Below are 9,755 nucleotides of genomic sequence, written 5' to 3'. Positions count from 1 at the left end.
TCCAGGAGGGTCGCCCTGACCTCGGTCAGGCTCCCCTCAGTCTCTCGCTGGGCAGCGAGGGCCTGGCTCCTCTCCTTCTCCAGGTCAGAGATGTTGTGGAGGAGGCTGTCCCTCTCTTGCTCCATATCGTAGAGCTTTTGGAGGAGGCCTTCCTCTCTCCGTCGGCCCTCCTCCACCTCCGCCCTGCTCCTCTCCTCAGCCTCAGCGGTGAGCAGGTTGGCGGCTGTGAGGGAGGCCTTCTCCTTCCCCCACCGGTCTCTGTCCTCCTGGAGCTTCGTGCAGGCCTCATCCCTGCTCTTCTCCAGGTCCAGCAGGGCAGCAGCTCTGGTGAGGACCAGAGCCTCAGCTGCCTCACTCTCCAGGGCCCTGACGTTGCCCTGGCTCCTCTCCTCCTGCTCCATGACGTGGACTTTTTGTTGGAGGTCTCTCTCTCTCAGTCTGCTTTCCTCCGCCTTTTCAGCTGCCGCCAGCTTGTCCTCCAGGGCCTCACTCTGCAGGGCCTTGATCTGGTCCTCTGCCTCCCTGGCGGCGTCGGTGGTCTCCAGGAGGGTCGCCCTGACCTCGGTCAGGCTCCCCTCAGTCTCTCGCTGGGCAGCGAGGGCCTGGCTCCTCTCCTTCTCCAGGTCAGAGATGTTGTGGAGGAGGCTGTCCCTCTCTTGCTCCATATCGTAGAGCTTTTGGAGGAGGCCTTCCTCTCTCCGTCGGCCCTCCTCCACCTCCGCCCTGCTCCTCTCCTCAGCCTCAGCGGTGAGCAGGTTGGCGGCTGTGAGGGAGGCCTTCTCCTTCCCCCACCGGTCTCTGTCCTCCTGGAGCTTCGTGCAGGCCTCATCCCTGCTCTTCTCCAGGTCCAGCAGGGCAGCAACTCTGGTGAGGACCAGAGCCTCAGCTGCCTCACTCTCCAGGGCCCTGACGTTGGCCTGGCTCCTCTCCTCCTGCTCCATGACGTGGACTTTTTGTTGGAGGTCTCTCTCTCTCAGTCTGCTTTCCTCCAGCTTTTGGTGGAGGCCTTTCTCTCTCCGTCGGCCCTCCTCGCTCGCTCTCTCCAACTCCGCATTTGCCAGAGCGCTGCTGGCCTTCTCTGCCTCCAGCTCAGAGTCCTTGACCTCCAACAGGGCCCTCCACTTCTCCTTCTCCTCCGCCTGCACACGCCCAAACGACCGGGCTAGACGAGACATTTTCTGCTGGGGGGCTGCTCTCTGGGCCTGTTTGTCCCCGGGGGCAACCGTGGCCTCAGAGGCCTCGTCACCCGAACAGACCTGCAGGAGCAGAACAGAGGAGGTGTGGCATCATTCATGGCTACATGGTTACACAACACTGGTATAACTGCAGGGACGTGTGTGCTAATAGCGATGGTTACACTTACAGTAATAGGTCTGTCCTCCTTCAGCCTAGCAGCCTCCTCTATCCGCCTAGCAGGTTGCCGAAGCGTCCTGTTGCTCACGGCTACAATATAAAAAACGGAAGGAAGAGAATGTGAAATGACGTATTTTATATTGATATATTATTATTATATAATTACTTGTCATCTATGAGTTCATGGATGACTGTGAGGCTGTTTGAACTTCAAAAGTGACTGACGTTGATATTGCGCGACATTGTGATTGAAGCATCAGTTGTCATGATAACAGGGGCAACGTGCCAAAAAGCTGTATCCTTGTAGTATTTTCTACCTTCCTAAATGATGGCTAGGACGTCGGGTTATAAAGCGAAAGCTTCTTTATATAAACAAATCTGTTGGCATACACTTTTGATCACTTTCAAACAATAAACAAGTTATTGGATATTCACTTTAATTCTGGACGTTACAATTTGCATTTCTCAAAACCAACAAACTAAACTGTCAACTTCTATGACGTCTTGCCGCAAGACCTTCTGGGACCAATTACAGTTAATCATGTAACCTATAAAGTTAATCATGTAACCTATAAAGTTACGACAATCTAATACAGGCGGGCCGTCAAGCCCATAGACTTTTACTTGTCAAGGCAAACTTTTAAAGCGAAAATCTGTAATTCAAGACTCTCTGGTAGCTCACACACAAGACCCACATTGATCTCTACTCAGCGCGCGTGCGCGCGCACACACGCACACACGCACGCGCGCACACACACACACACACACACACACACACACACACACACACACACACACACACCTCTGGGTTGGTCCTCCGGGCTGGCTGCTCTGTGGCCCTGTGGGGGCCCCGCTCCCTGGGCCTTGTTGTTGTCGTGCAATTCAGTTTCAAGCTGCCAAGCAGACTGGAAATTGAAGACATCTCCCTGGTTCTTCTTCTTAGTTGGCATTTCTACAAACAACTGAACAAGGAAGAGAATGTGAAATGACGTATTTATATATTTATATATTATTATTCTAGAATGACTTGTCCCCTATGAGTTCATGGATGACCGTGAGGCTGTTTGAACTTCAAAAGTGACTGACGTCGTTGATATTGCGCAACATTGTGATTGAAGCATCAGTTGTGCAACGTGCCAAAAAGCCATTTATCCTTTTCGTATTTCTACCTTCAAAAAATATGACTAGGACGTCGGCTTGTAAAGAAAAAGCTTCTTTATATAAGAATCTCTGTTGGCATACACTTTTGATCACTTTCAAGCAGGGCTGGACTGGCCATCTGGCATACCGGGCATTTGCCCGGTGGGCCGCGGTAGTTTTGGGCCGAGCCGACCGGCAAAAAAAAAAAAAAAAAACTTTTTTTTTTTACCAGCCGGCCCGGCCGAAAGCTACCATCGAACGGCCCATAAATCGAAAGCTACCATTGAACGGCCCATAAATCTGGGACAGCGGCCCATTGGGCAATTTTCGATACAGACACTGGGCTGGCCCAATCAACAGAGAGAAGGGGGGGGGGCAGTGGCGGATTAAGGTGGTCAGTTGCCCTAGGCTACTCCTTTGTGTGAGCCCCCCCCCCCTTTTTTTTTTTTTTTTTTTTTTTTTTTTTCCTTTCCTAACACCAGGGGAGCCACCCCTCCTAAATTTCGTTGTTTGGTACCTGTACTGTAGCAATGACAATAAAGTCCATTCATTCATTCATTCATACACGAGCCTCCCCCTCCCCAAAATACACAACTCACGAGCACCCTGCACACACAGACCACTCATAATGCTTTACCATAAAACACATTGTGCTTTAATAACATAATGCAAACAATAAAAAATGCACTGAAAAGGTTGTTATCATCCTGAACTATCTCTGTTGCTCACCTCACCTCAGTTCTGTCTCTATTGCTCTCCTCTCCTGTTGTCTGTCTCTCTGTTGCTGTCCTGTTGTCTGTCTCTCTGTTACTCTCTTCTCCTGTTGTCTGTCTCTCTGTTGCTGTCCTGTTGTCTGTCTCTCTGTTGCTCTCCTCTCCTGTTGTCTGTCTCTCTTTTGCTCTCTTCTCCTGTTGTCTGTCTCTCTGTTGCTGTCCTGTTGTCTGTCTCTTTGTTGCTGTCCTGTTGTCTGTCTCTTTGTTGCTGTCCTGTTGTCTGTCTCTCTGTTGCTGTCCTCTCCTGCTGTCTGTCTCTCTGTTGCTCTCCTGTTGTCTGAGAGAGAGAGAGAGAGAGAGAGAGAGAGAGAGAGACACACACAAAATCAATACAGCAACAGTCCAAATTACATCCACAAAATAAGAGATAGATGCCCAGATTAAGGCAACACAATCATAAATGGTCCTACCCTTAGAAGGTCTTTTTCCTTGATTTTCTGGCAGCAAAGTCCTTAATGAGGCTGGTGTAATCCAATGTGCGCAGAATGTCAGACTCAATTGACATCAGGCACAGGTGATTTAGCCTCTCTTGGCCCATTGTGGATCTTAGTTTGTTTTTGACAAGTGCCAGTTTAGAAAAAGACCGCTCCCCGCTGGCATTCGTTACAGGCAGAGTCATAAACAGTCGGAGTGCAACATCAACATTGGGAAACACTGCCTGTATTTTCCTTCCTCTTATAAGTTTCAGCAGTGACCTCGCTGAGGTGTCCTCATTTTCTTTAATGAATTCCCTGAATTGTCTGATTTCCTCCAAAAAATCTTCCTCCAGATCACCTGCATATTTCTTCTGCAGATTAGCCGCTCTTGTGCGAAGATCTAGCATGGAGATGGATGGAATATTGTTCAAAAAACCAAATGTCTGCTGAATATCTTTGTATGAGTGATACCTCCTCTCTAGTTCCATGACGAGTCGATCTATGACAGTGATATAAACCGTTACTTTAAAGTTGTCTCGGCCTGATCGCTCACAGTCAGGTTCAGTGGATTCATCTGCCTGTTTTTTTCGTCTTCTCTGCCTCTGTGTGTCTGCTTTGTAGTATTGGGACAACGGGGACATGTTTTTTGCAGCACTCTCAAACTTGTCAAAATCGTCCCGAAGACTGGCCACGTAATCCCTCAATGAGTAGACTAAATCAACAGCATTACATAAATCCAGCTCTACTGCCTGTAGAGCTTCGCTAGTTTTGTGAAAGCGCTGCAGTATGGTGTTCCACATAGAACACAGAAAGGCGTTCTCTAATTTTTCCATCTTTGTGTAAAGTGTCGTGGCTTCATCCCGAGTAGCGCCAGTTTGGATCGGGTCATCGCTCATCTTCTTCAGTGACTCTTGGATGTTGGCATAGTTCTGGTGTAGTGCTTTTGTTGCTTGCGCATGTGCTGACCATCTAGTATCTGACAAACTTTTCAATGTCTCCAGCCTCTTGTTGTCAATAACATTTAGCCCCGCAGTTATTATCTGCCAACGCGCCGTGGATTTGGAACAAAAATTATAAAGTGTCTGTACAAACTTAAAAAATTCCATTGTCACAGGGCAACAATCTACACCGGCAACTCCCACTAAATTGAGTGTATGCGCTGCGCAGGGTACCCACTCGGCCAAATTATTTATCTTCTTAATGCGTGCTTGCAAACCACTGTAAATGCCGGACATGTTGGCTGCATTGTCATAACATTGGCCTCGGCAGTTATTGATGTCAATGCCCATTTCTTCCAAAACGCCAAGAACAGACTGATAAAGTGACTCCCCTGAATGACTCTGAATTGGCAAAAACTTAAGAAAACGCTCCTCCACGCATCCATCTGGTGACACATATCGTATGATGAATGTGAGCTGGTCTGTGTGTGCAACATCTGGTGTAGAGTCGACGCTGATTGAAAAATACTTTGCTATTTTTACCTGACTGATTATCTCAGCTAGGACATGCTCTCCCATCAATTCAATAAATTCTAAGCATGTTGTTGATGAGAGGTAAGATGTGGTTCCCTTGCCAGCATTTCCATATTTGTCTATGTGCGCTTTCAAGAATGGATCAAACACACTGATCGCTTCCAAAACACCCATAAAATTCCCATTATCAGGCTGGACAAAGGTTTCACAGTGTCCCCTCAATGGTAATCCTCGCTCTGCAAGAAACTTCACCACTACAACCACTCGCTTTAACACATCTGTCCAATAAGCACACTCGTTGTTAAACTGCTTTTTTAGTTCTGAGTCAATACAGCCAGCAGCAGCGCTGCGCATTCGGAACCTTCATGCTCAGCCAGACACACTGCTGCGTTTTTCCAGTCATTGTAGCCTGTTTTGAATTTATGAGCACCGTCACCAAATAATTTACATGCGAAACAAAATACTTTTCCTTTTGCAGGTGAATAAATTAACCATTCTCGAGGCACGGTTTCGCCATTTGACTTTTTTCTTTTAAATAGTGTTTTTGAAAAATACCTCTTCTGATGCTTGTGCTGTGTTTCTGAAGCGGCGACATTAGCATCTTCATTTTGACAACATTGTGGCCCCATCTTAATCCAATATGTTCTCATGTCTTCACCAACTGTATCCCACAATCCAGGATCCGAGCTGTAAGTGGTGGTAGGATTTGTGTCTGGACTTGGTGGTCCACGTGTTGCCTCCTCTTCTTGATTGTCCTGCTCGGTATCAGTGTCACTGTCAGCTGGTGGTGGTACTGGTAAAGTTAGTGCCTCTTCTCCGCGCTCAGCCTCGACAGCCTGCATCTCTCCCCCCATGGCCATGTTCGCCTCAGCGCTGCTTGTGCTAGCGACACCCGACCCAGAGCTAACAGTTTCGTGGCTCTCACTCTCGACAACATTGGTCGTTTCAGGCGCAGCAGCATTATTAGAAAAAAAAGTTGAAATCTTGGGCAACTTTGCTATATTTAGTTCTTTTTTCATTAGTTATTTTCGTTTTTTGGCCCCACTCATGTGCGTCCGCTTCATTTTTGCAACTTTTGAATTTCTGGTTTGGTTTGGTTTGGTTTCCAAAACGGAAATGGCTAAACGTCACTTTTGAACTTCAGACTTAACAAGCGGATAGAAAATATAGGGGGGCCTCAGGATAGAAAATATAGGGGGGCCTCGCCGCCTCAGGATAGAAAATAATATGTTATTTTATTATTATTATTATTATTATTTTATTTTTTTTCCAATGTTAGGTGGCCCCCTAGTGGTGGTGGCCCTAGGCTGCAGCCTAGTAAGCCTATGCGTTAATCCGCCACTGGGGGGGGGGTCAGGGGTCACGCACGCACGCAGCACCAGACCTCCGTCTCAGTTTCGCTGTAGTTTTGGGCCAAGCCGGCCGGCAAAATAAATTTAGTTAGCCTGGATAGTTACTAGATAGATACTGAGAGAGATGGAGCGCAAAAGCACACTAAAACGGAAGGGAGGCTGGGAAAAAGTTAGGGAGAAAAACAAGAAGAAACTCGAGGCAGATGCTGCCAAATGTGTAAACATTAGGGACATGTTTGCTGCACCCTCAAGTTTACCACAGCAGCAACAGCAACAGGTTGAAGAGGAGGCTAGCAGGGAGGAGCGGGAGCAGGGTACAGATACAGAGGTTTAGGGTTAGGGTTTGATTGATTGATTGAAAACTTTATTAGAAGATTTGCAGAAGTAGGTACATGAAAGTACATATTACATACAAGGTCAACTAACAGGATAAAAACCCAAGAAAGCCACTGGCTTATTTCAATTGGGGTCCTTGATTCTCAATTCATCGTTACATGTAAGACAGACAAAAAAGCTAGTACTATCTACTAGATAATACAGACAAATAACTATTACTATCTACAAGATAAACACACATCCATCATGGGAAGAACAATACAACAAAACATAAGGTATGTACAGCGGGTAGGACAGGTGGGGACATACACCACAGGTGGGGGCGGGGGACAAAACACAAAGTATGTACAGTGGGTAGTTCGGGTCTTTTAATCTGATTTTTGATTTAGAGGGTCCAGTTACGGATTGCAGCCTCCTGTAAATGTTTTTTGAGAGTGGTTTTGAAGGTGGGCAGTGTTTTGCACTCCTTTAAGATTATAGGAAGGGCGTTCCACATTTTTACTGCATAGTTTGCAAACGAGTTTAACCCCTTGTTTGTGGTGCAACGCGGTTGAACGTGGTTCGTGGAGCTTCCTCTGGTGTTGTATGTGTGGACGTTGTTCACTTTTTGGAAGTATGTTGACAGGTACTTGGGTGTCTTTGTGGTGTAGCGTATCTTGAAGACCAGGCCCAGTGCAAGCTGCTGCACTCTGTCAACTACTCGTAGCCAATCAAGGCTCAAAAAATGAGCAGCGGTTAGATGTGTCCTAGGGTTGAGGCCTAGCAGAAGCCTAACCAGTTTATTTTGGGCTGTCTGGAGTCTTGTTTTATGGGCCTTTGTGGTTCTATAGTACCATGATGTTACGGCATAGTCGAAGTGACATTGAATGAGAGCTCCTGATAGGGTCCTCAGTGTGTTTTTACTGACAAGTGAGGATATCCTGTACAAGAATCTAGTTCTATGGTTTACTTTTTTGATTACTTTTGCTGCCATTTTATCTCCGGAAAGATTTGCCTCTAAGATGGAGCCCAGGTATGTAATATCCTCTTTTCTTGTGATATTAATGTTACCCACTTTTATTTTAAAATTTTCAGCCTTTCTGAGTTTAGATGGGGATCCGTATAGGATGGTTTCAGTTTTACCTAGGTGTATTGATAGTTTATTGTCAGCTAGCCAGATGCAGATTCTACTCAGTTCAGTGCTTAGCGCTTTTTCCACCTGCAATATGTCCCTGTCAGAGACCAGCAGAGCCGAGTCATCCGCGAACAGGAACAAATTGCAATCACATGCTGATGACATGTCATTCACATATATTAGGAACAGTAAAGGTCCCAAAATGCTTCCTTGTGGAACGCCGCAGGTCACTGGGAGGGGGGGGGACAGTGTTCCGTTCACACTAACCACCTGTTCCCTCCCCTCTAAGTAGGATTGCATCCAGCTCACCGATGTTCTATCGAACCCAATTGCTTTCAGTTTAGGGTTGAAGAGGAGGCTAGCAGGGAGGAGCGGGAGCAGGGTACAGATACAGAGGTTTAGGGTTAGGGTTAGGGTTAGGGTTGAAGAGGAGGTTAGCAGGGAGGAGCGGGAGCAGGGTACAGATACAGAGGATAGAGAGGATACAGAAGAAGCGGGGCCGAGTCAGCCTGTAACCGTTGACCCGGTAAGGAAAATATAGGTAGCTGTGTAGGGGTGTAACGGATCGCCCCCCACGGTTCGGCACGCATGTGTACCGCGGATCAATTGCAAAATGTAACCAAGTAATAATATTACTTAATATTAGTTAATATCCCTTGTAAATCACAATGTAGAGTTGCCATGAATAGATAGACGCGACAGTTGCGTGCTTTGTTTTACTCTAAAGCGCAATGATAGGTTGATAATGGAGAAAAAAAATCTAGAACAACAAGGCTGCGTTCGTAAATTCGCTCTGGAATCTGATCACTGAGTACACTGGTCTACTTGCACTGGTACCATTGCTTACTGTATGTCGTCGTCTTTGTAGTGGTTTGGGGGAATACTACAGTTTGTCATATGACTGTACAGCACAGTATATAAGACGAGTATATAAGGCAAGTATTTTTGTGCTGGTGGGTGTGGTCCGACCGATTGGGGTGGGCCTGTCTGGGCCAAAAATGCCAGGGCCTAATTTTTGTCCCAGTCCAGCCCTGCTTTCAAACAATAAACGAGTTAGACTTTGACACTCAGCGCGCGCGCGCACGCACACGCACACCCGCGACCACCCACACCCACATCCAGACCCACACACACACACAATGCTCCATCTCCAAAGGTAACTAGCTCACTTCGGCGCTTACCTTGTGATAGCGTGTTGATCCTTGTGATTACTGACATCAAACTGGCTCGATCAACTTTTAGAAGCCCACATGTTGATTGTGACGTCATTATGTCATCTCGATTGTTGTGATTATGACGTCATCCGTCAGAGTTTTGTCTGCAGCCCAGCCTGGTCTCAGGAGCTCCAAAATATGTTTACCCCCCCAAAAAATAATTAAAAACAATTATAATAATACAAATAATAATAATATTAAAAAGCCCCCATATCTATTCATCTCTCATTCCGATCATTAAAGCATTAATAAAGCTGTTAGCCTGTTAACGTTAATGATGAGAATCAAGGACCCCAATTGAAATAAGCCAGTGGCTTTCTTGGGTTTTTATCCTGTTAGTTGACCTTGTATGTAATATGTACTTTCATGTACCTACTTCTGCAAATCTTCTAATAAAGTTTTCAATCAATCAATCAATCAATGGCAGCTTCCACCTAGTTGCACTCGGAGAGAATCAATATTGGACGGAGACGATGAAGTGTTTTGCTCTCATGGTTTTATTTCCCACCTCACCACTGGTATAATATAAGATATTATCTTTTCGCTCAGCCGAGCTAAGTAGGAATAGACATCAACTCGGACAAG

The sequence above is a fragment of the Nansenia antarctica genome, assembly GCF_963989245.1.
Source record: "Nansenia antarctica genome assembly, chromosome: 13".
NCBI lineage: Eukaryota > Metazoa > Chordata > Actinopteri > Argentiniformes > Microstomatidae > Nansenia > Nansenia antarctica.
This window is presented reverse-complemented; position numbering follows the sequence as displayed.